This window comes from Pseudophryne corroboree, chromosome 10 (assembly GCF_028390025.1).
Source record: "Pseudophryne corroboree isolate aPseCor3 chromosome 10, aPseCor3.hap2, whole genome shotgun sequence".
NCBI lineage: Eukaryota > Metazoa > Chordata > Amphibia > Anura > Myobatrachidae > Pseudophryne > Pseudophryne corroboree.
Genome location: NC_086453.1, coordinates 73,008,025 through 73,035,374, shown reverse-complemented (window position 1 = coordinate 73,035,374; position 27,350 = coordinate 73,008,025). Strand labels below are relative to the sequence as shown.

General features: G+C 46.0%; 1 protein-coding gene across 3 annotated transcripts in view; it reads left to right on the top strand.

Moving 5' to 3' along the window:
- The first annotated feature begins 12,490 nt into the window (after positions 1–12,490).
- LOC134966041 (interferon-inducible GTPase 5-like) overlaps positions 12,491–27,350 on the top strand; it is a 30,946-nt gene continuing 16,086 nt past the window's right edge. For 2 of the 3 annotated variants that reach the window (XM_063942504.1, XM_063942502.1), the window contains exon 1: positions 12,491–12,673. The gene's annotated coding sequence lies outside the window, so the exon portion shown is untranslated. Of the gene's footprint in view, positions 12,674–21,710; positions 21,758–27,350 lie in introns of all 3 variants that reach the window. The other variant, XM_063942503.1, reaches the window with a different exon arrangement.

Genomic DNA, 27,350 nt, shown 5'->3' with positions numbered 1-27,350 from the left:
GAATTTTAAACCTATTTAAACAGACAAACCATCCAATCTGCGTGTGTAGTTGGCACCAAATAGAAATAAGAAAAAAAAACAGATTTTCAAAGACAATAACGTACTGTTCTTACCTTCCAGTTCCCGAATTCCCTCAGCACTCCTTACCAAGTGAAGCAGGCGCTTATCTGGTCAGCACTGCAGTATCCCCGACCTCCAAACGGTTTAACGAGGGATACTACCTTCCACTCTTTGCTGACCGATAATGTCTGCTGAAGTTACCTAGTGCAGATATGTGAATCCCGGACGATGAGCTCCCAATTGACAATGTCTATAATATTTGTCCTATTAAAAACACGTTAAAGGTTAAAGAACACAGTACGCAATTGGCGCAAAAGGTACCGCAAGGGTATGCGCAGACGCTGTGCACAGGGTGTGAACACAGGCATTGCAGATACTTACAGAATTAAACTAGAATAACTATACCTTAAGGAATGTACTTATACTGTAAACCACTGTGTAGTGGTAGAGTGTAGATGCTACACAGTGTAACCTTTAGAGATGAGCGCCGGAAATTTTTCGGGTTTTGTGTTTTGGTTTTGGGTTCGGTTCCGCGGCCGTGTTTTGGGTTCGACCGCGATTTGGCAAAACCTCACCGAATTTTTTTTGTCGGATTCGGGTGTGTTTTGGATTCGGGTGTTTTTTTCAAAAAACACTAAAAAACAGCTTAAATCATAGAATTTGGGGGTCATTTTGATCCCAAAGTATTATTAACCTCAAAAACCATAATTTACACTCATTTTCAGTCTATTCTGAATACCTCACACCTCACAATATTATTTTTAGTCCTAAAATTTGCACCTAGGTCGCTGGATGACTAAGCTAAGCGACCCTAGTGGCCGACACAAACACCGGGCCCATCTAGGAGTGTCACTGCAGTGTCACGCAGGATGTCCCTTCCAAAAAACCCTCCCCAAACAGCACATGACGCAAAGAAAAAAAGAGGCGCAATGAGGTAGCTGTGTGAGTAAGATAAGCGACCCTAGTGGCCGACACAAACACCGGGCCCATCTAGGAGTGTCACTGCAGTGTCACGCAGGATGTCCCTTCCAAAAAACCCTCCCCAAACAGCACATGACGCAAAGAAAAAAAGAGGCGCAATGAGGTAGCTGTGTGAGTAAGATAAGCGACCCTAGTGGCCGACACAAACACCGGGCCCATCTAGGAGTGTCACTGCAGTGTCACGCAGGATGTCCCTTCCAAAAAACCCTCCCCAAACAGCACATGACGCAAAGAAAAAAAGAGGCGCAATGAGGTAGCTGTGTGAGTAAGATAAGCGACCCTAGTGGCCGACACAAACACCGGGCCCATCTAGGAGTGTCACTGCAGTGTCACGCAGGATGTCCCTTCCAAAAAACCCTCCCCAAACAGCACATGACGCAAAGAAAAAAAGAGGCGCAATGAGGTAGCTGTGTGAGTAAGATAAGCGACCCTAGTGGCCGATACAAACACCGGGCCCATCTAGGAGTGTCACTGCAGTGTCACGCAGGATGTCCCTTCCAAAAAACCCTCCCCAAACAGCACATGACGCAAAGAAAAAAAGAGGCGCAATGAGGTAGCTGTGTGAGTAAGATAAGCGACCCTAGTGGCCGACACAAACACCGGGCCCATCTAGGAGTGTCACTGCAGTGTCACGCAGGATGTCCCTTCCAAAAAACCCTCCCCAAACAGCACATGACGCAAAGAAAAAAAGAGGCGCAATGAGGTAGCTGTGTGAGTAAGATAAGCGACCCTAGTGGCCGACACAAACACCGGGCCCATCTAGGAGTGTCACTGCAGTGTCACGCAGGATGTCCCTTCCAAAAAACCCTCCCCAAACAGCACATGACGCAAAGAAAAAAAGAGGCGCAATGAGGTAGCTGTGTGAGTAAGATAAGCGACCCTAGTGGCCGACACAAACACCGGGCCCATCTAGGAGTGTCACTGCAGTGTCACGCAGGATGTCCCTTCCAAAAAACCCTCCCCAAACAGCACATGACGCAAAGAAAAAAAGAGGCGCAATGAGGTAGCTGTGTGAGTAAGATAAGCGACCCTAGTGGCCGACACAAACACCGGGCCCATCTAGGAGTGTCACTGCAGTGTCACGCAGGATGTCCCTTCCAAAAAAAACTCCCCAAACAGCACATGACGCAAAGAAAAAAAGAGGCGCAATGAGGTAGCTGTGTGAGTAAGATAAGCGACCCTAGTGGCCGACACAAACACCGGGCCCATCTAGGAGTGTCACTGCAGTGTCACGCAGGATGTCCCTTCCAAAAAACCCTCCCCAAACAGCACATGACGCAAAGAAAAAAAGAGGCGCAATGAGGTAGCTGTGTGAGTAAGATAAGCGACCCTAGTGGCCGACACAAACACCGGGCCCATCTAGGAGTGGCACTGCAGTGTCACGCAGGATGTCCCTTCCAAAAAACCCTCCCCAAACAGCACATGACGCAAAGAAAAAAAGAGGCGCAATGAGGTAGCTGACTGTGTGAGTAAGATTAGCGACCCTAGTGGCCGACACAAACACCGGGCCCATCTAGGAGTGGCACTGCAGTGTCACGCAGGATGTCCCTTCCAAAAAACCCTCCCCAAACAGCACATGACGCAAAGAAAAATTAAAGAAAAAAGAGGTGCAAGATGGAATTGTCCTTGGGCCCTCCCACCCACCCTTATGTTGTATAAACAGGACATGCACACTTTAACCAACCCATCATTTCAGTGACAGGGTCTGCCACACGACTGTAACTGAAATGACGGGTTGGTTTGGACCCCCACCAAAAAATAAGCAATTAATCTCTCCTTGCACAAACTGGCTCTACAGAGGCAAGATGTCCACCTCATCATCATCCTCCGATATATCACCGTGTACATCCCCCTCCTCACAGATTATCAATTCGTCCCCACTGGAATCCACCATCTCAGCTCCCTGTGTACTTTGTGGAGGCAATTGCTGCTGGTCAATGTCTCCACGGAGGAATTGATTATAATTCATTTTAATGAACATCATCTTCTCCACATTTTCTGGATGTAACCTCGTACGCCGATTGCTGACAAGGTGAGCGGCGGCACTAAACACTCTTTCGGAGTACACACTTGTGGGAGGGCAACTTAGGTAGAATAAAGCCAGTTTGTGCAAGGGCCTCCAAATTGCCTCTTTTTCCTGCCAGTATAAGTACGGACTGTGTGACGTGCCTACTTGGATGCGGTCACTCATATAATCCTCCACCATTCTTTCAATGGTGAGAGAATCATATGCAGTGACAGTAGACGACATGTCCGTAATCGTTGTCAGGTCCTTCAGTCCGGACCAGATGTCAGCATCAGCAGTCGCTCCAGACTGCCCTGCATCACCGCCAGCGGGTGGGCTCGGAATTCTGAGCCTTTTCCTCGCACCCCCAGTTGCGGGAGAATGTGAAGGAGGAGATGTTGACAGGTCGCGTTCCGCTTGACTTGACAATTTTCTCACCAGCAGGTCTTTCAACCCCAGCAGACTTGTGTCTGCCGGAAAGAGAGATCCAAGGTAGGCTTTAAATCTAGGATCAAGCACGGTGGCCAAAATGTAGTGCTCTGATTTCAACAGATTGACCACCCGTGAATCCTTGTTAAGCGAATTAAGGGCTCCATCCACAAGTCCCACATGCCTAGCGGAATCGCTCCGTGTTAGCTCCTCCTTCAATGTCTCCAGCTTCTTCTGCAAAAGCCTGATGAGGGGAATGACCTGACTCAGGCTGGCAGTGTCTGAACTGACTTCACGTGTGGCAAGTTCAAAGGGCATCAGAACCTTGCACAACGTTGAAATCATTCTCCACTGCGCTTGAGACAGGTGCATTCCACCTCCTATATCGTGCTCAATTGTATAGGCTTGAATGGCCTTTTGCTGCTCCTCCAACCTCTGAAGCATATAGAGGGTTGAATTCCACCTCGTTACCACTTCTTGCTTCAGATGATGGCAGGGCAGGTTCTGTAGTTTTTGGTGGTGCTCCAGTCTTTTGTACGTGGTGCCTGTACGCCAAAAGTGTCCCGCAATTCTTCTGGCCACCGACAGCATCTCTTGCACGCCCCTGTCGTTTTTTAAAAAATTCTGCACCACCAAATTCAAGGTATGTGCAAAACATGGGACGTGCTGGAATTTGCCCATATTTAATGCACACACAATATTGCTGGCGTTGTCCGATGCCACAAATCCACAGGAGAGTCCAATTGGGGTAAGCCATTCCGCGATGATCTTCCTCAGTTGCCGTAAGAGGTTTTCAGCTGTGTGCGTATTCTGGAAAGCGGTGATACAAAGCGTAGCCTGCCTAGGAAAGAGTTGGCGTTTGCGAGATGCTGCTACTGGTGCCGCCGCTGCTGTTCTTGCGGCGGGAGTCCATACATCTACCCAGTGGGCTGTCACAGTCATATAGTCCTGACCCTGCCCTGCTCCACTTGTCCACATGTCCGTGGTTAAGTGGACATTGGGTACAGCTGCATTTTTTAGGACACTGGTGAGTCTTTTTCTGAGGTCTGTGTACATTTTCGGTATCGCCTGCCTAGAGAAGTGGAACCTAGATGGTATTTGGTAACGGGGGCACACTACCTCAAGAAATTGTGTAGTTCCCTGTGAACTAACGGCGGATACCGGACGCACGTCTAACACCAACATAGTTGTCAAGGCCTCAGTTATCCGCTTTGCAGCAGGATGACTGCTGTGATATTTCATCTTCCTCGCAAAGGACTGTTGGACAGTCAATTGCTTACTGGAAGTAGTACAAGTGGTCTTCCGACTTCCCCTCTGGGATGACCATCGACTCCCAGCAGCAACAACAGCAGCGCCAGCAGCAGTAGGCGTTACACGCAAGGATGCATCGGAGGAATCCCAGGCAGGAGAGGAATCGTCAGAATTGCCAGTGACATGGCCTGCAGGACTATTGGCATTCCTGGGGAAGGAGGAAATTGACACTGAGGGAGTTGGTGGGGTGGTTTGCATGAGCTTGGTTACAAGAGGAAGGGATTTACTGGTCAGTGGACTGCTTCCGCTGTCACCCAAAGTTTTTGAACTTGTCACTGACTTATTATGAATGCGCTGCAGGTGACGTATAAGGGAGGATGTTCCGAGGTGGTTAACGTCCTTACCCCTACTTATTACAGCTTGACAAAGGCAACACACGGCTTGACACCTGTTGTCCGCTTTTCTGTTGAAATACCTCCACACTGAAGAGCTGATTTTTTTGGTATTTTCACCAGGCATGTCAACGGCCATATTCCTCCCACGGACAACAGGTGTCTCCCCGGGTGCCTGACTTAAACAAACCACCTCACCATCAGAATCCTCCTGGTCAATTTCCTCCCCAGCGCCAGCAACACCCATATCCTCCTCATCCTGGTGTACTTCAACACTGACATCTTCAATCTGACTATCAGGAACTGGACTGCGGGTGCTCCTTCCAGCACTTGCAGGGGGCGTGCAAATGGTGGAAGGCGCATGCTCTTCACGTCCAGTGTTGGGAAGGTCAGGCATCGCAACCGACACAATTGGACTCTCCTTGTGGATTTGGGATTTCGAAGAACGCACAGTTCTTTGCGGTGCTTTTGCCAGCTTGAGTCTTTTCAGTTTTCTAGCGAGAGGCTGAGTGCTTCCATCCTCATGTGAAGCTGAACCACTAGCCATGAACATAGGCCAGGGCCTCAGCCGTTCCTTGCCACTCCGTGTGGTAAATGGCATATTGGCAAGTTTACGCTTCTCCTCCGACAATTTTATTTTAGGTTTTGGAGTCCTTTTTTTACTGATATTTGGTGTTTTGGATTTGACATGCTCTGTACTATGACATTGGGCATCGGCCTTGGCAGACGACGTTGCTGGCATTTCATCGTCTCGGCCATGACTAGTGGCAGCAGCTTCAGCACGAGGTGGAAGTGGATCTTGATCTTTCCCTAATTTTGGAACCTCAACATTTTTGTTCTCCATATTTTAATAGGCACAACTAAAAGGCACCTCAGGTAAACAATGGAGATGGATGGATACTAGTATACTTATGGATGGACTGCCGAGTGCCGACACAGAGGTAGCTACAGCCGTGGACCACCGTACTGTGTCTGCTGCTAATATAGACTGGATGATAATGAGATGAAATCAATATATATATATGTATGTATATATAATATCACTAGTACTGCAGCCGGACAGGTAGATAATATATTTATTAGGTAATGATGACTGATGACGGACCTGCTGGACACTGTCAGCTCAGCAGCACCGCAGACTGCTACAGTAAGCTACTATACTCTATAGTAGTATGTACAAAGAAGAAAGAAAAAAAAAAACCACGGGTAGGTGGTATACAATTATGGATGGACTGCCGAGTGCCGACACAGAGGTAGCTACAGCCGTGGACTAACGTACTGTGTCTGCTGCTAATATAGACTGGATGATTGATAATGAGATGAAATCAATATATATATGTATGTATATATAATATCACTAGTACTGCAGCCGGACAGGTAGATAATATATTTATTAGGTAATGATGACTGATGACGGACCTGCTGGACACTGTCAGCTCAGCAGCACCGCAGACTGCTACAGTAAGCTACTATACTATAGTAGTATGTACAAAGAAGAAAGAAAAAAAAAAACCATGGGTAGGTGGTATACAATTATGGATGGACTGCCGAGTGCCGACACAGAGGTAGCTACAGCCGTGGACTAACGTACTGTGTCTGCTGCTAATATAGACTGGATGATTGATAATGAGATGAAATCAATATATATATGTATGTATATATAATATCACTAGTACTGCAGCCGGACAGGTAGATAATATATTTATTAGGTAATGATGACTGATGACGGACCTGCTGGACACTGTCAGCTCAGCAGCACCGCAGACTGCTACAGTAAGCTACTATACTCTATAGTAGTATGTACAAAGAAGAAAGAAAAAAAAAAAACCACGGGTAGGTGGTATACAATTATGGATGGACTGCCGAGTGCCGACACAGAGGTAGCTACAGCCGTGGACTAACGTACTGTGTCTGCTGCTAATATAGACTGGATGATTGATAATGAGATGAAATCAATATATATATGTATGTATATATAATATCACTAGTACTGCAGCCGGACAGGTAGATAATATATTTATTAGGTAATGATGACTGATGACGGACCTGCTGGACACTGTCAGCTCAGCAGCACCGCAGACTGCTACAGTAAGCTACTATACTCTATAGTAGTATGTACAAAGAAGAAAGAAAAAAAAAACCACGGGTAGGTGGTATACAATTATGGGTGGACTGCCGAGTGCCGACACAGAGGTAGCTACAGCCGTGGACTAACGTACTGTGTCTGCTGCTAATATAGAGTCTAGACTGGATGATAAATTATTGATAATGAGATGAAATCAATATAATATCACTAGTACTGCAGCCGGACAGGTACTATATATATTTATTATGTAATGACTGATGACGGACCTGCTGGACACTGTCAGGTCAGCACAGCACCGCAGACTGCTACAGTAAGCTACTATAGTAGTATGTATAAAGAAGAATGAAAAAAAAAAAACCACGGGTAGGTGGTATACAATATTATATATATATATATATATATATATTATATACAATTATATATATATATATATATATAAATATATATATATATTAAACTGGTGGTGATTGATTATTAAACTGGTGGTCACTTCAGGTCACGTTGCAACTTGCAACTAGTACTCCGAGGCCTAAGCAGACAATCACAAAATATATTATTATACTGGTGGTCAGTGTGGTCACAACAATGGCAGTGTGGCACTGACTCTGGCAGCAAAAGTGTGCACTGTACGTTATATGTACTCCTGAGTCCTGCTCTCAGACTCTAACTGCTCCCCACTGTCAGTGTCTCCCCCACAAGTCAGATAATACACTTACAGTCACACTATCTAATCTATAAATATCACTTCAGCAAGTAGTAAGTATAGTAGTATACAGTATAGTAGTACTCCTCCTAATAATGCTCCCCAAAATACTGTGTCTCTCTCTTCTCTAAACGGAGAGGACGCCAGCCACGTCCTCTCCCTATGACTCTCAATGCACGTGTGAAAATGGCGGCGAAGCGCGGCTCCTTATATAGAATCCGAGTCTCGCGATAGAATCCGAGCCTCGCAAGAATCCGACAGCGTGATGATGACGTTCGGGCGCGCTCGGGTTAGCCGAGCAAGGCGGGAAGATCCGAGCCTGCTCGGACCCGTGTAAAAAACCTGAAGTTCGGGCGGGTTCGGATTCAGAGGAACCGAACCCGCTCATCTCTAGTAACCTTATTAATTTAAAAGCTGTTTGAGCGTCACCGACGCTCTGAGAATACTTAACACTATAAGAAATACACAGATACCTGGGCTTAGGGTCTAACGCCTTATATATATATTATGGATGGTATGCTTGCAAAAGAATAATACAATACAATTATACACTACCAATATAACATAGACTAACTAACCAGATAACTACACAGGAAATACAATACAATACAATTTACGTTTAAAGGAAAATGAGGGAGAAAGAGGAGAAGAGAGAGAGAGAGAGATATGGCTCACAATAACAATAAGAACAATATGATTCCAGAGAAGCTTACACATGTGAGGAACAATCGCTGCGCAGTTAGTCAATGCTGAGAATCTTTGTGGAGAAAATACTTGACCTTACCCATACTGGCTGTCCCTATATACACAACCCTACAATACCGCATGGGACAGAAGCTAGACTCCATTTTGGGAAAACTCCCATGATTCCAAAGACTGCACCACATGGTTGAAAGGGGGAGGGGAAAATACCCGGCAGCAGCCATTTTAGATTTGCAGGTCCAAACACATGGCACTCTCTGCTACACCACAATCACATAGCAGAAGACACAAGACTCCATTTTATTCCAAAATGTCCAAGCCTCAAAACAATGCATATGTTCTGATTTTACAATTCCAAACCATCTAAATCACCTTTCACAATTACAATCCAACTTCCTAGAACCATCTTATTCAATTTCACATTCCAAACAACTTCAGTATCTCAATAACCAGAGCATATTCATCACAAGACCAGATCACAATGTAACCACACATATCAGCCTGCCATTGCTACCAGCACATATTCCCAGATCTATCACACAAACAAGTTACAATATCCTATTTAAACCAGCACCATTGACCTTAAAGCAATCTGTCTATATTTCCTTATCTAGCCATGTGAATTCAATACTTAGCCTTTAGTTTGGAGGTCAGTCCTGGGGATGTAGCCGCCATGCTGCTGGGTGCCAGGTAGCTGTGTGAGTAGCTACAGTATATCTGTCCTCAGAGGCCCCAAGCAAACTGAAACTGACTTCTTTTCTAGCCATGCCTGTTTTCCTAGTTCCTGGGGGAGGGGTCTCTCTTGCTTTGTATATGCTAATCAGGTTCAGCCCTGAAATCTTAGTAAAGGGTTGGCTTGATCATTCATTGTTCTAACAAAATGATCTTAGCTTTTATACATATAATCATATCTATCCGCTGCAATGTCCCACAACTTCACAACAAGCCTCAAACTAACCCACACATCAATCTGCTTGCTTCAATACCAAACATGACGGGCGCATCTGGTTCTGTTCAAATAATACACATTCATGACATCAATTCATCAGCCAATTCTAAATCTCCATGATGTCTGGTGCCCGACATTATCATAACCATGTACTGTATGAAACAAGCGCCGAATCCATCTCCGTGCCATGTCTGAGCAAATGCGTGTGTTACCATATATTGCTGTGCTCGCTGCGCATATATGCAAGTATAGCGACTTAAATGTGTGTAGTTTGTATGTTCTCTCTATGTAATATTTTTGACTTTGACAGATGCTTGCTCCGGCGTCTACTTTCCCATCCTCGCCCCATCCTACTCCTATTGGTTTGGCAATGACATCGCGGGTGTGGCTACGAAGTTTCACATTCAGCTCCCACCCCTGGAGGACACAGAGCGGAGGCGGAGCAATGGTAGGTTGGGAGCACATTTCAGCAAACGCTGGAAAGATCACCTACAGCGGAAACGCTACCATGTACACTACGCTGGCTGCACTGGAGGGGTCTGTGGGCCTATTTTCAATGGGGGGGCTGGAGCTGCTGCTCCATCCACCCCATTTATTAATCTGGCCCTGCCTGCAGCCAGTGTATGGGCAAGATACATTGGCTTTGGATGTGCTGCTGGGATGACGCGATAGGACTGTGAACGACATTGCGATATATCGCTCTCTTTATAACCAATGATATACATACCAGTGAGTACCCAGCAAATGAGCTGCAAAATTATTGTATAAGTACACTGCTCAAAAAAATAAAGGGAACACTTAAATAACACATACTAGATCTGAATCAAGGAAATATTCTTATTAAATACTTTGTTCTTTACATAGTTGAATGTGCTGACAACAAAATCACACAAAAATTATCAATGGAAATCAAATTTATTAACCCATGAAGGTCTGGATTTGGAGTCACACTCAAAATTAAAGTGGAAAAACACACTACAGGCTGATCCAACTTTGATGTAATGTCCTTAAAACAAGTCAAAATGAGGCTCAGTAGTGTGTGTGGTCTCCTCGTGCCTGCATGACCTCCCTACAACGCCTGGGCATACTCCTGATGAGGTGGCAGATGGTCTCCTGAGGGATCTCCTCCCAGACCTGGACTAAAGCATCCGCCAACTCCTGGACAGTCTGTGGTGCAACGTGGCGTTGGTGAATGGAGCGAGACATGATGTCCCAGATGTGCTCAATTGGATTCAGGTCTGGGGAACGGGCGGGCCAGTCCATAGCATCAATGCCTTTGTCTTGCAGCAACTGCTGACACACTCCAGCCACATGAGGTCTAGCATTGTCTTGCATTAGGAGGAACCCAGGGCCAACCGCACCAGCATATGGTCTCACAAGGGGTCTGAGGATCTCATCTCGGTACCTAATTGCAGTCAGGCTACCTCTGGCGAGCACATGGAGGGCTGTGTGGCCCCCCAAAGAAATGCCATTCCACACCATTACTGACCCACTGCCAAATCGGTCATGCTGGAGGATGTTGCAGGCAGCAGAACGTTCTCCTTCGCGTCTCCAGACTCTGTCACATCTGTCACATGTGCTCAGTGAGAACCTGCTTTCATCTGTGGCGAATTTGCCAATCTTGGTGTTCTCTGGCAAATGCCAAACGTCCTGCACGGTGTTGGGTTGTAAGCACAACCCCCACCTGTGGACGTCGGGCCCTCATACCACCCTCATGGAGTCTGTTTCTGTTCATTTGAGTAGACACATGCACATTTGTGGCTTGCTGGAGGTCATTTTGCAGGGCTCTGGCAGTGCTCCTCCTGTTCCTCCTTGCACAAAGGCGGAGGAAGTGGTCCTGCTGCTGGGTTGTTGCCCTCCTACGGCCTCCTCCACGTCTCCTGATGTACTGGCCTGTCTCCTGGTAGCGCCTACATGCTCTGGACACTACGCTGACAGACACAGCAAACCTTCTTGCCACAGCTCGCATTGATGTGCCATCCTGGATGAGCTGCACTACCTGAGCCACTTGTGTGGCTTGTAGACTCCGTCTCATGCTACCACTAGAGTGAAAGCACCACCAGCTTTCAAAAGTTACCAAAACATCAGCCAGAAAGCATAGGAGCTGAGAAGTGGTCTGTGGTCACCACCTGCAGAACAACTCCTTTATTGGGGGTGTCTTGCTAATTGCCTATAATTCCCCCCTGTTGTCTATTCCATTTACACAACAGCATGTGAAATTGATTGTCAATCAGTGTTGCTTCCTAAGTGGACAGTTTGATTTCACAGAAGTGTGATTGACTTGGAGTTACATTGTGTTGTTTAAGTGTTCCCTTTTTTGCAGTGTATATAGAAAGGGGATATTTTGAAGAAATGTATTAAGATGCGGAAATAGAGACCCAACCTATGGTTTCCCCACAAAAAAAGAAACAAAAATGTATATATTAAATATTCTGTAAATTCAAATAATCCACTCTTGATGGAAAAAAAAAATATTATATATATGTAGAGAAAATGGCACAGATAAAATATGAACATTTTCCAGTTATTTATTATTTATGCAATAAATGGATTTAACCAATGAATATATCTAAAATATCACATATAATAAGAAAGTATAAAAATTAATTCATGCAGCATATCACTGGAGGGTCTATCCTGAGGAACAGGACTACGAAATGTAGCCCATAAGCTACAAGGGGTTAACGCCAACTTCAGATGGTGTTAGCTGGCGGGGCCAAACTCCAGAATGGTTCACATTCCAGTGCTGGGTAAGTCTGACAGCATTGCATCCCCCATAGAAGTCTATGGGGCTACAGCTGCAGTCAGAAATAGAGGAACTACTGCAAATATGGAGATGTCTGCTGTGTTCCCTCCATGGTACATTCAGGGGGTTCTAAATATTTGCAGGTACCTCCCAAAAACGTAATCAGACGGCAGATGCTGAAGGGGTTAATTTCCGGGGCGAACTCCAGTTCCTGGTATGGAATGTGACAGAGGAGGAAAGCTATTGGTTGTTACTGTATGAGCTGGTTCCAACTTTCACTTTCCACTCCTTTGTGTCAGGCTCAGAAAGGAAACTGATCTCTCTATAAATAGAAGAGACTTCTGGAGGGTAGGACGCGACCGTTAGTAGGTAAAGAGTTTGTTTTCCTAATTTCTTGCTACTTTTTCATTGTATTATATTGATATTTACTGCGAGATTTATGGAGCGCAGCGTTTGTAGTATGTGCAATATTCTGACTATATCTGTCGGGATCAGAGATATTCTCTGGTAGTGTAATGTTTGTAAATACTGTATCATTTTAATTGTTTCTCTCTTACTTTATGTTTGTAGTGTAGTGAGTTGCTGCTGTCTTGTGTGCATGAGACAAGATTGTGTGTACAGGGCACTTTCACAACACACTGGATCTCAAGGAAAATCTTCTATGTGCGTTCCCTTGTAACGGCAACATTTAAAAAACTTGTCTGACTCTTCAAACGCTGCAGCATTTTGCTATGCAAACAATAGTGATGGTATGTAGATAGCATGTAGGGCCCGGTTCAGGTTGGATTGCAAATTCTGCTAAATAGCAGAATTTGCAATCCATGTGATTGCATTGCTGGGGGCCGTCCTGCATGCTGACTGCAGCTTCCCCCCCCCCCCCCTTCCCTTGAGCAAGCACTAATTGCGATCGCATAATCTCTGATTGCGGCGGCTGTGTGTGATATTACACGCCCCACCACGCCCCCGTTCCCACCACCACGCTCCCAGTTGCACCGCAACGCCGCGTGTTTTGATGCCACGCCCTTGCAACGCTCCATTTCCACCTAGGAAATGGAGCTTTGCCATCCCCCGCCCACACCTCAGCCTGCAGGCGCATGCGCTGGATGAGCACTGCCCATGTGCCCGCATCCTTTTCACAATTGCGATCCAACCTGAATCAGGCCCATAAGTCTATAACGGCTCATAGTATAAACTGGCACGAAACACAGAATTTAAAAGGAAATAACAACAACTGCGCAGTGATCACGGGGCAACTCCGGAGCAGGCGGCAGAAAGAGGCGGGGTCCATGGTATTGTATGCCGGCGGCCAGGCTCCCGGCGACCAGCATACCGGCGCCGGAATCCTGACCGCCGGCATACCGACAGCGTGGCAAGCGCAAATGAGCCCCTTGTGGGCTCGCTGCGCTCCACGCTATTTATTCTCCCTTCAGGGGGGTCGTGGACCCCCAAGAGGGAGATAAAGTGTTGGTATGCCAGCTGTCGGGATTCTGGTGCCGGTATACTGTGCGACAGGATACCGACAGCCGTAAAACTGAAGACCACCCCCAATTAGAGCCACATTTACTGTAGCTGGTGCAGCGCCACTTAAGTGTACAGTGTCAGCGAAGGTAGTGATTTCATTTATCATAGTTATTTATTATTTATTACCAGTTATTTATATAGCGCACACATATTCCGCAGCGCTTTACAGAGTTGCATGTGATCTACACCAATAACTGCTGGTGAGAGTAAATATCAATTAACTAAGTGGTTATAACCTCATCTCTTTATTAACAAAAAACTTAAAGCGCCCCAGACATAGATATGTTACACAAAGTGGAGAAGTGGAGATATTGCCAATAGTAACCAATCAGATTCTAGCTATTATCTTCTAGAAGGCGCTAGATCAGACATGTCAAACTTAAAATCCCAACTGGGCCAAATTATATTTTTATTTTTATGCCCCCACTATACACATTGGGGGTCATTCCGGGTTGAACGTAGCTGTGCTAAATTTAGCACAGCTACGATCTGGCACTCAGACATCCAGGGGAACGCCCAGCACAGGGCTAGACCACCCCGCATGTCAGTGCCGCCCCCCCTCCCCCGCAGAAATGCAAAAGCATCACACAGCAGCGATGCTTTTGCATTTCAGGAGTAACTCCCGGCCAACGCAGCTCCTGCGGCTGGCCGGGATTACCCCCTCGCTGCCCGAACGCAGCGACAGCGTGTGTCGTCACGCAGCTGTCGCGGCCCGCCCCCCCCCAATGGTCCAGCCACGCCTGCGTTGGCCGGACCGCGCCCCCTAAACGGCGGCTTAACGCCGCCGTCCAGCCTCCTCCCGCCCTGCAACCGCCTCTGCCTCTCAATCAGGCAGAGGCGATCGCTACGATACAACAGCCTTCGGCCGCCCAGCATGCACCGGCGCATGCGGCGCTGGCGCATTCGCAGATCTGACTCGATCGCTGCGCTGCGATAAATTGCAGCGAGCGATCGGGTTGGAATGACCCCCATTATGCACCCAGTATAGTGCCAGTTACACAAAATGTCCCCCAGTATAGTGCCAGTTACACATAATGTCCCCCAGTATAGTGCCAGTTACACATATTGTCCCAAGTATTGTGCCAATTACACATAATGTCTCTCAGTATAGTTCCATGTACACATATCGCCCAGTATAGTGCCAGTTACACATAATGCCCCCCAGTATAGTGCCAGTTACATATAATGTCCACCATTATACTGCTAGTTACACATAATGTCCCCAAGTATAGTGCCAGTTACACATAATGTCTCCCAGTATAGTGCCAGTTACACATAATGTCTCCCAGTATAGTGCCAGTTACACATAATGTCTCCCAGTATTGTGCCAGTTACACATAATGTCTCCCAGTATAGTGCCAGTTACACATAATGTCTCCCAGTATAGTGCCAGTTACACATAATGTCTCCCAGTATAGTGCCAGTCACACATAATGCACCCAGTATAGTGCCAGTTATACATAATGTCTCTCAGTATAGTGTCCATTACACATAATATCCCCCAGTATAGTGCCAGTTACACATAATGTCCCCCAGTATAGTGCCAGTTACACATAATGCCCCCAGTATAGTGCCAGTTACACATAATGTCCCCCAGTTTAGTGCCAGTTTACACATGTCTCTCAGTATAGTGCCACTTACACATAATGTCCCCCAGTATAGTGCCAGTTACACATAATGCCCTCAGTATAATGCCAGATACACATTATGTCCCCCAGTATAGTGCCAGTTACACATACTGTCTCCCAGTATAGTTCCAGTTAAACATAATGTCTCCCAGTATAGTGCCAGTTACACATAATGTCCCCCAGTATAGTGCCAGTTACACATAATGTCTCTCAGTATAGTGACCGTTACACATAATGTCTCTCAGTATAGTGCCAGTTACACATAATGCCCTCAGTATAATGCCAGATACACATTATGTCCCCCAGTATAGTGCCAGTTACACATACTGTCTCCCAGTATAGTGCCAGTTACACATGTCTCCCAGTATAGTGCCAGTCACACATAATGCCCCCAGTATAGTGCCAGTTATACATAATGTCTCTCAGTATAGTGCCAGTTACACATAATGCCCCCAGTATAGTGCCAGTTACACATATCTCCCAGTATAGTGCCAGTCACACATAATGCCCCCAGTATAGTGCCAGTTATACATAATGTCTCTCAGTATAGTGCCAGTTACACATAATGCCCCCAGTATAGTGCCAGTTACACATAATGTTCCCAAGTTTAGTGCCAGTTTACACATGTCTCTCAGTATAGTGCCACTTACACATAATGTCCCCCAGTATAGTGCCAGTTACAAATAATGCCCTCAGCATAATGCCAGATACACATTATGTCCCCCAGTATAGTGCAAGTTACACATACTCTCTCCCAGTATAGTTCCAGTTAAACATAATGTCTCCCAGTATAGTGCCAGTTACACATAATGTCCCCCAGTATAGTGCCAGTTACACATAATGTCTCTCAGTATAGTGACAGTTACACATAATGTCTCTCAGTATAGTGCCTGTTACACATAATGTCTCCCAGTATAGTGTGCCCATTACACATAATATCCCCCAGTATAGTGCCAGTTACACATAATGTCCCCTAGTATAGTGCCAGTTACACATAATATCTCCTAGTATAGTGCCAGTTACACATAATGTCTCTCAGCATAGTGCCAGTAACACATATTGTCCCCCAGTATAGTGCCCGTTACACATAATTTCCCCATTGCATCCCCATCCCCTGTGCAGCATGCCCCAGAGACTTACATTTGCAGGATGCACCTTCGTGGGCATGCTGCTTCAGAGGTCTAGGTTCTGGCTGTGGCTTTAAGGGCTGCGGCTGACTGTGAGGGCTCAGCAGCTCCTTACTAGCTGCTTCACCACGCCGCTGGCCATGACTCATTGGTGCCAGTGGGCAGTGCAGATGCTTAGGCAACATCATCGTGGGTGGACAGAGGCGGAACGCCGGGGATGCAGTTCTGCCCCACTTAACCCCTGCCAACATGGCCACAAAAGGAACCATGCCCGTGGGCCACAAAAGGATGTGGTAGAGGCTGCATATGGCCCATGGGCCGCAAGTTTGACACCCCTGTGCTAGATAAATGGTAAGTAGAATCTGTTTGGTTGCTATAGGCAACATCTCCACTTTAGTAGACTCACACTTTAGTGAATATAACCCTAAGTGTGAGGACATCTTCAATATAATACAAGTGAAGTCTGCTAAAGATTATATAAGAGTCAACCCTCTGGTAAATGTAATCACTGCAGATGAGAGAGGTTCAGAGTTTCTCAAAATGAGAGAGCCAGAAAGCAGAGGAGAACAAAGTGTTACCAAACGTTACATGTTTACTGCAGTTACTGGCACCATTCCAGTGGAAAAAGACAGCCATAGTTTATACTGCAGCATACGTACAAGGAAGATGGGCAATTTATGCACACTGTCTATGAAGCTCTGAAATGGCAACAGTACTTCATTCACGAGCAAATATAAAGCTGACCGGAGGTTTGGGTGGGCACTCCTACTCCCTTCAGTTAGGAAGTGACATCTCAGAGTGTCAACAATAGAGGAAATTCTAGAAGATATCTTTTATTCTTTAAATAAAGTTTATTTTCTGTCTAAAGATTTTAATTTCAAAATTGTATATTATTATCTACTTTTATGGGTTTTTAACCACTTTCCTGGCATGGTCGCATCTGATGCAACCACACCAGGCTGGGCTTCCTCTCACATCTTTGCATCTGATGAGACCAGTCAGAAACACCCACTAGTGCGTCTGCTGGAAGAGAATCATCCCATTGCTGTTCCTCTCAGAGGAACCTCCTGGCCCCTTTGCTTCTTGGATCCTTCCCCCAGTGCCTGCCGTGCAGCCGATCACTGCTGATCTGTCAGCCCATCACACCACCCAACCCACAAATGCAGACAAATGTTGAAAAGCACCCCTCACCTTTCCTCTGGCCCCCTCAGAGGCTGCAAAGAGGAGGATGTGCCTGGAAAATGTAAAGTTGTGATGGTCTCGATGTTCCAATGGTCATGATGATCCAATGTTTTAAAAAAAATTATATTTTACAAATGTTAAGAAAAATATACAATATATATTTAATTAATAAACATTTTTTGGATGCTTCTTTAATATGTGTTCTTTACCTAATTCAATCATTAAAAAAAAGACATTTCTTGAACAGTTTTTGGAAAAAATACAGTATCAACATATTACGTGATCAAGTGTTCTTTTTTTTGCCACTGAATAGAACTGAAGGCCAAAGTATGGCAGAAACTTGCCTGGTGAATTGGTCATTTAACTTCTACCACACCAGACAAAAATCATGGCAGCTGCATAAACTATACAAGGCTATGGGCCTATTTGTCAAAATAAACCCAATTCTGAAGATAAGCACCAAAATAAAATATATGGAGAAAACAAATGATAGTTTCACCACGAATTATTAATGTTAACAATACAGCACAATACCAGCAATAAAGTGGATGTTGAGACAAGTTAATTGTCTTTCCTTGCTCATTGCCATCTTGATAAACATTATGCTAACAGCATTTTTGAAAAAGCTATAAGCAAAATGTGTCAGTATACACACTGGCAGGGGATGTCTGATGGCATGTAAGGGCATGGGGGGATGTCTGATGGCATGTAAGGGCATGGGGGGATGTCTGATGGCATGTAAGGGTATGTGGGGATGCCTGACGGCATGTTTGGACATTTTGGGATGTCTGATGGCATGTAAGGGTATGTGGGGATGTCTGATGGCATGTAAGGGTATGTGGGGATGTCTGATGGCCTGTAAGAGCATGTAGGTATGTCTGATGGCATGTAAGGATATGCAGGGATTCTTTCGTTGCTCATTGCCATCTTAATAAACATTATGCTAACAGCATTTTTGAAAAAGCTATAAGCAAAATGTGTCAGTATACATACTGGCAGGGGATGTCTGATGGCATTAAAGGGCATGGGGGATGTCTGATGGCATGTAAGGGCATGGGGGGATGTCTGATGGCATGTAAGGGTATATGGGGATGTCTGATGGCATGTAAGGATATGCAGGGATGTCTGATGGCATGTAAGGGTATGTGGGGATGTCTGATGGCATGTAAGGGTATGTGGGGATGTCTGATGGCATGTAAGGGTATATGGGGATGTCTGATGGCATGTAAGGATATGCAGGGATGTCTGATGGCATGTAAGGGTATGTGGGGATGTCTGATGGCCTGTAAGAGCATGTAGGTATGTCTGATAGCATGTAAGCAGAGGCGGAACTACCGCCAGTGCAACCAGTGCGTTGCACTGGGGCCCGCCACTGTCCACGGGCCCAAAGCATGTAATGAGTCAAACTGACTCATTGCATGCCGCTGTGTGCTGCGGGCAACCGCTGCCCGTAGCACACAGCCGCCCGGACAGGAGAGGAGAGCAGCGCAGGCAGCGGACACGGGGGTAGGAGGAGGAGGGAGGTGGTGGAGGGAGCCGCAGCAGCGCTGTGTTATTGGTTGAGGCGCTGCTGCTGTCCCTCTCACTGGCGCACGCGTACCCAGAAACCCCCCCTGATTAACTTAAAAGATTTTTTTCTGATCGCGGGTCACGATCGTAGCTCCGCCCATTTGAGGCATTAGGCTCCACCCACTCGCCCCGTTTTACCCGCGATTCGCGGGCCTGTGGGGAGGGGATGTCATCATTACAGGCAGGATCCCTAGTGCTTGAGGGAAGATTCAACGGGCTTCCTAGCCCTGCCAATAAGAGCCATAAAAGCAGGTGAATTAATTCATCAAAGCAGCAATGTACACTGCGGTTGCTAACTTTACTGTGTGTGTGTGTGTGTGTGTGTGTGTGTGTGTGTGTGTGTGTGTGTGTGTGGGGTAAAATAGGTCCATGCATTATGGTATAGTTCAGTTATACACTCAGAATATGCACATGTGCACACAGATGTTCATTATGCTCAAATCTGCCTGTTTGTCCTAGAGCTTGTCACATGGGCCCTGAAACGATTATTTCATGACACCTCAATATACGATCGATTATTTGCAGGGGGCGCGTGTTGTGGCTAGGGGGGGGGGGCTGTCTGCCGTAATGTGTAAAAAGGGCACGCTGTCTGCCGTAATATGTAAAAAGGCACGCTGTCTGCCGTTATGTGTAACAAGAGCACGCTGTCTGCCGTTATGTGTAAAAAAGGGGATGCTGTCTGCCTTAATGTGTAAAAAGGGGGATGCTGTCTGCCGTAATGTGTAAAAAGGGGATGCTGTCTGCCGTTTTGTGTAAAAAGGGGGGACGCTGTCTGCCGTAATGTGTAAAAAGGCACGCTGTCTGCCGTTATGTGTAACAAGGGCACGCTGTCTGCCGTTATGTGTAAAAAGGGGACGTTGTCTGCCGTTATGTGTAAAAAGGGGGATGGTGTCTGCCGTAATGTGTAAAAAGGGGGACGCTGTCTGTCGTTATGTGTAAAAAGGGGGACGCTGTCTGCCGTAATGTGTAAAAAGGGGAATCTGTCTGCCGTAAGGTGTAAAAGGGTCTCTACCTGGTGTAGTGGTGCATCTGTGCGGCGTAATTTGAATAATGGAGATTACTGTGCACCGTTTTATGAATTGGTATTATTTTGTGGTCACACCCCTTCCCCATGAAGCTACGCCCCTATGTATTTTTGCGCGCGCCTGCGGCGCGCACTGCCCCTATTTTGCATGCAGGGGTGGGGCTCCGATGCCATTTCTTGCACATGATGCTAAAATGTCTAGTTATGGCACTGTTGCTAGGTATCCATTTCTCTGACCCTGAGCAGGTCCCCCCTCACCAGGTCCTCTCCAGGGGTGAGGGGGTGGACAAAGCATTTTGTCGCACCTGGGCCCACCGCTCGCTAGTTCCGCCACTGCATGTAAGGGTATGTCTGATGGCACGTGAGAGTTTTTCTATAGAGCTGTTCTGTGCAAATGTTCCTGTTTAAAAGGTAATTGAAAAAATGTTTTTTTTTCATGACTATGTGGTCACTGGGGTAACCACATATTTAGAGAGGTGTGTGTGTGTGTGTGTGTGTGTGTGTGTGTGTGTGTGTGTGTGTGTGTGTGTGTGTGTGTGCGTGTATCTGTATGTGGAGGCAGTTTTAATGTAATGTTAGGGGTAGATATTGATGTCATTTGGCTGCAATTTGGATTTGGAACACCTTGGTGTATATTTACTTAAAGTTATTTAGACCCTGAAACACAAAATTGATCAAAAATCGACAAAACATCAATCAAACATCTATCAAAATCAACCCAAATCGGCTTTTAGCAAATATACCCCTTGGGGTGACTAATTGGAGGAGATTCAAATGTTTGAAAAGTCGGTTGGGTGTCTGTTTTTTCCTGTCTATTAGATATGAAAAACCAGACTACCAACTGACTTTTCAAACATTTGAATCTCCCCCTTTATCTGTCTTTACTTTCTCTTGTCAAAAGCTGGCTGCGCTGCTGAGTGGATATCTCAAGAATACTTTTAGCGCCTGCAGATACTGTAATACTGATTGGTCCTTAGACAGCACCACTGGCCGCACCATTGAACTTGCACCAGCACTTTGGCATGTGCAGTTTATCCATCTTATGTGTTCACAGACACTTTTACTGACAGACCTGTGACTCTCCCATAACAGACCCATTAAATGGACCATTCTTTGGTGCATTTATAGCCACCCAGTCACCGGCAAGGAATGGCTGGTACATTTAATATCCACTTCTCCCTGCGTATGCCCAAAACAATAACTGTAACTCTACATGGAGACAATTGGGACATATTTGCGAAATTGCTCCATTTTGTCCGACATTGACGTGGTTCGCTGGCTGGTCCGTGTGCTGTGTTCTCTTGCTGGGCACATTTTCTATGTATGCTGGGTGGTGTTAACTGTCCTCTTTATAGGTGGATCAAGCCGAGGACTGTCAGTGGCGGCCATACTGTGAAGAAAGGTGAGTGATGCAGTGCAGATGCAAGCTTCCTTCTCTACTGTAGCCTGGCACCTTACCCCTCCTGCCTCAGTTCTCCCACTCCAGCACCCTCACCCCCCATCTCTGCAAAGTGGACCACTTGCCTCTTAATCTGGGTGCACCTATATTGGGACACAGTTACCTGCGGTCTTCCCACATACCCGCTCTATCACCTGGCTGTTATTTTAATGAATAATTGAGGGGGATATCACCTCCATAATATTATTATAGTTATCATTGTCAACTTCATTCACTGGCCATAGTGGAGGAGGTGGACACTTCCCAGATGGAAGTTTACACTCGCATCACAGCTACCTAGGGACAGTCTGGTGCATGGGTAGTAAGGGGCTCCCTGAGGTCATCTGTGCTACATTCCTCGACACCGTTGAGATACACGGCAGGCTCAACAACCCTATACTTTTCGAGCTGTTGATGCCAACGTCCAAAGGCACCAATATGTTCTCGGCACATCTGCTTTATATGTGACTGCTCATACCACCCCCTCCACTCCAAACATCTGTATACAGCATCACCCAGATGTGACGCCTCCTGGCAATATATTTACCTGTTCTCACTTGTTTTATTATAATGTACTTCACCAGTGCACTTTGATAAAATAACACGTTGTCAGCAACAATGCCACCTAAACTACAGAAGGAAATGGCAGGGGTCCCCCCTGTCAATTTCTTTAAGACTCATTCTCCTATGCACCCTACCAAAAATGTCTTCTTTACCGAAAAAGACCACAAACAACTATCTGCTCTAAGCACTCCTTTTGAGCCTTCTTTTGCGGCTCCGGCTGCACAAGCCGCTCTGGGAGACGATGCCCCACCAATGATTGGTTCAATTAAGCAGTTGTTGGCCTTCTTCAAAGCGGACATCTCAACGGAATATAGATCTGCTCTGCAGGTTTGCCAGCAGTCTATTGATGAAGTGGGCCAACGCACTGACCGGTTGGAAAGCAAATTGGAGGAAGTGGTTAAATCCCACAATGGGCTTATTACCCTTCATGACGATCTACAATCAGACGTTACTGAACTTGGTGCCAAGCTTGGAGACCTCGAGGACAGGGAATCACGGAATCTGTTTCGGCTTTGGTTCTGACTGGGTTCGTCACGGAACTATTTATTAAACTGCTTTCAAAGGTTACGCTAATGGATTTCTTATTGGATTGTATACACCGACTGCCTAAATCCAAAAACGCCCCTAAGGATGCCTCAAGAGAAACTATAATGAGGTTTCATTCCTTTCATATCATAGAAATGGTGCTCCGTGCGGCTCGAACATCTGATTCCTCCGAGGATGTTCTGGGTGACTTACAAATATTTGGAGATCTATCTGCCACCATGTTGGCACTTCATTGCTCTTTTTACCCAGTAACCAAGGCTCTGAGGAAGGCCGATATCCCCTATTGCTGGGGATTTCCCACCAACTTGATTATCAGGTGGAATGGAGCCACGAGTGTAGTCTCCACACCTTCGGCTGTCTCCCAACTTCTGATGTCATGGAACTTGGCGGACGATTCTTCCATACTACCTGTAGGACCCAGAGTCTCCCCTGATTGGGCTACTACGCATCATTCTCCCTGACTGTAATGTATATTGCTTGTCGCTCTTCCTTAGCGTACCGTGGGGTCATGTATTATTTTTTCTTCATATGTTGTATATTAATGTGCCTTTTGATGTATTTGATATGGCGTGGTGATCAGCTACATGCAAGTCATTTAATCTTCTGCGGCTGACCTCATTATCTCAACCTGATAACTTTATATGCACTGGTGTTTCTACTCTCTGTTTCTACTCTCCTTTCCTTTGCTGATTGTTCTCTGTCACTAGCTTTGCCATAGTTGTCTCTGTTTGAGGCCGCTATCTAATTGTACCCTGTCCAGGCGATATATCATTTTGCCCGACTGGTTGCGGTGTACTACTGTTATGGCCCTATTTGAACTATAGCTTCTCTGTTTTGGAGTGTAGGGGGTGGCCTATAGGGCCACTGCCTCCTATGTGCCGCCACGTATGGCGGCCTCTAGTTGCACCCTTGTGGTGCTCATCTTGTTTCTCCCTTTTTTTTTTCTTTCTTCGCCATTTTTTATCCCCTTGTCTATTCCTTTTATCGCAATATGAATGGTATATGTTTTGCTCTGTGCGTGTTCTCTGGTCCGCAAACCTAAAGCAGTCCAACGTCTCATCCCTCCTTTTTCCGCTTATCCAGTGGTCAACATAGTCTCCCTTAACGTCAAAGACCTTAACTCCCCGAATAAACAGAGGCTTGCTTTATGTCATTTTGACAAAATAAAAGCCCATGTGATAGCCCTCCAGGAAACCCACTTTATGGCCTCCTCTCACCCCAATTTTCGAATCACAATTTACCATGTTGTTATGTGTCCAATGATCCGAAGAAGAAGGCAGGAGTGGCTATTTTATTTTCCCGTTAATGTAATTTTGTACAAGTATCCGATACTAAAGGTCGATATTTAATTCTTACTGGGAAATTGAATGACAAACCGGTCACGCTAACAGCGGTTTATGTCCCTAATGTCAAGCAATTCTCGTTTATTAGAAAAATTTGTACTACCCTCTAGTCCTGTCTTAATAGTTCTCTGTTACTCCTCAGGGATTTTAATTTGGTTCTGGATCCTCTTTTAGATAAGTCAGCCACCCACCCACCGTCCTTTAAAAACTCTCCCAACCCGGGACAGCTCCCAATCATTTAGACGCATTTTGTATGAATATGGCCTTTATGATATATGGAGGGTGAGGAATCCTAACTGTAAAGACTATACCTTTTATTCCCCGGTCTATGGGTCATTTTCTAGGATAGACTTGGCACTATCAGATAAATGAAAGTTACAACAAATAAGGCAGGCCACCATACTGCCAGTCTCCTGGGTCTCCTGGTCAGATCATTCGGCCCTGAAATTATGGTGGGACTTGACTTCTGCTAGGTCTTCCCTGCGACCCTGGCGCCTTGGCGAGTACCTACTGACAGATAAAGAGGTGAAAGCTTCTATCTCCCAATCATTATCCACCTATTTAGAATGTAATGATCCTACTGGTACGTCCGTATTTAATAACTGGTGTGACCTAAAAGCTGTAGTTAAGGGCTCCATCATCCAAGCAGCGACTAAACATTGCAAGTAATTGTGTAAACAGCAGGATAACGCTGAGGCTCGCCTGGCGGACTTGGAACACAAACTTAAATCCTCCACCTCTAAATAAGACGATCTACTGGGAACTGCTTTGCACTAGGGAAGAATGGAATATCCTGACTCTGAAAGAGGTTCATAAGAATCTTTTTAGACTAAAGCACAAATTCTACACTCAAGGGGATAGGGCGAGAAGAATGTTGGGCAGGAAACTGAGAGGTAAAGTAGCAACTGAAAGAGTTAAAGAAGTCACCAATGCCAAAGGCCAGAGCGTGTCTGACCCCTCAGATATTGCCAACGCCTTTGCAGAGTATTATTCTGCTGTATATAATCTCCGTGCAGATCCCACTATTCTGCAGCCATCTACTGACGAGATTGACGCTTTTTTGAGCAAACTAAACTTACCCAGTTTAGACCCTCATTCCCTCCAACTATTGGAGTGTCCCTGGACTTCCGAGGAGATCAGACTGGTTATTGATGGCCTTCCATCAGATAAGGACCCTGGCCCGGATGGCTTCACAAACGGGTTTTTTAAATGTTTTAGTGATGTTTTGGTCCCAGTTTTAGTACCTGTTTTTACAAGGCTTCGTCATCTGTTTCGTTCCCATCTGACATGCTAGAAGCCAGAATAGTAGCTTTTCCTAAACCTGGGAAAAACCCAGCCATGCTATCCAATTATCGTCCTATAGCTCTATTGAATTCTGACGTAAAGATATGCACAAAATGTATAGCTAATAGGTTAAACCCACTGCTCCCTCATAACCAGAATCAAGTTGGATTCGTTTGGAATAGACAGGCTCCTGACAATACTAGGAGGATTATTGATATTTTGGATGCTTTCTCTGCATCGTTGGAGCCTCTTTTGCTGCTCTCACTGGATGCAGAGAAGGTGTTTGATAGATTACATTGGCTATATTTGACAACTGTTCTGCTTAGTTCGGTATTACAGGTAGGGCTCTATCCTCTATTAATGCACTCTACTCTGCCCCGTCGCCTAGAGTGTTCATAAATGGTATGCTCTCTTCGATATTTACTATTTCTCTTACATCCTAGAGGATGCTGGGGTCCACATTAGTACCATGGGGTACAGATGGGTCCCTTGGGAGCCATGAGCACTTTAAGAGTTTATTAGTGTGGGCTGGCTCCTCCCCCTATGCCCCTCCTACCAGACTCAGTTTAGAAAATGTGCCCGGTGGAACCGGTCACAGATAGGGGAGCTCCTAGGAGTTTTTCTAGTTTTATTATTTTTTAAAACAGTTAGGTACAGGGAGGTTGCTAGCAACAACCTCCCTGCTTCATGGGACTTGGGGAGGGGGGTAGGATCCAACCCTAGAGGTTAATGGCTCTATCTCCGCTGACAGGACACTGAGCTCCTGAAGGTGATGATCGCAAGCCCACGAGGCGACTGCTCACTCCCCAGCACGGCCGCCACCCCCTAACAAAGCCAGAAGATGGAGTGGTGAGTATGACGCCGGTGCTCCGGTAAGTGGGTCACCGGCGGGAAATGGCAGCACAAGGGTAGGAGCACAGCTTTGACAGGCTGCGCTCCGGAGGGCTCAGCAGTACTTGTAGTGTGGCGCTATGAGGGGCGCCCTGGGCCAGCGCAATACCCTACACTGGTCAAGTATAGCTTACAAGGTCTAACCCACTGTTTGCTGCAGATTTATCTCAGGACAGTATAATCTCTATGTGCGGGAAGACGCGCCATTACAGGGGGCGGAGCTTCTTCCACAGAGCGGATCCAACACTCACCTGCGCCATTTTCTCCCTGCAGATCACAGCAACAGAACACTGACAGGGAGCACTGCCCTCCACATAACTCCAGCTATCCTCTGCGGTACCAGGGTGTTATAGACAAGGGGGGGGAGGGGGGGGGAGATATTAACTGTTTAATCTATTAAGGTTATTCAGTCAGCGCCAGCTGTTAACTGTATAAACTGCCTACTGGGGTGCTGTGTTTCTCGCTCCTTATACTCTGTGTCTCTCTGAAGGTACTCTGGGGGAAACTGTGTCTGACATTTTCCTGTTTGTGTGTATGTGTGTTTGTATAGCTCACATATTAAACATGTCTAAGAACTCTGTATCCTGTGCTGCAGAGTGTGTATCTTCTCCAGAAGAGTCTAGTCCTTGTACTCAGGACTGTAATATACTGTCTCAGCCTTCTGAATCCGAACCCCCATGGGTTGATTCTATTAGAGGAATGATATCCCAGATTTCATCTCGGATAGCTCATAATGAGACTGAGAATGAGGTTTTGAAAAAGTTTGTTGAGGTTTTGTCGTATTCAGCTCCCACTACCTCTTCAAAGGCCTCAATTAATTTCCCTAAGAAGCGTGCTCTTGCCCAAATAATGCAAGTTGACACAGATACCGACTCTGATACCGGGGACGGTGATGGGGATATGCAGTGGGGCGAGATGCATCCCTTGCT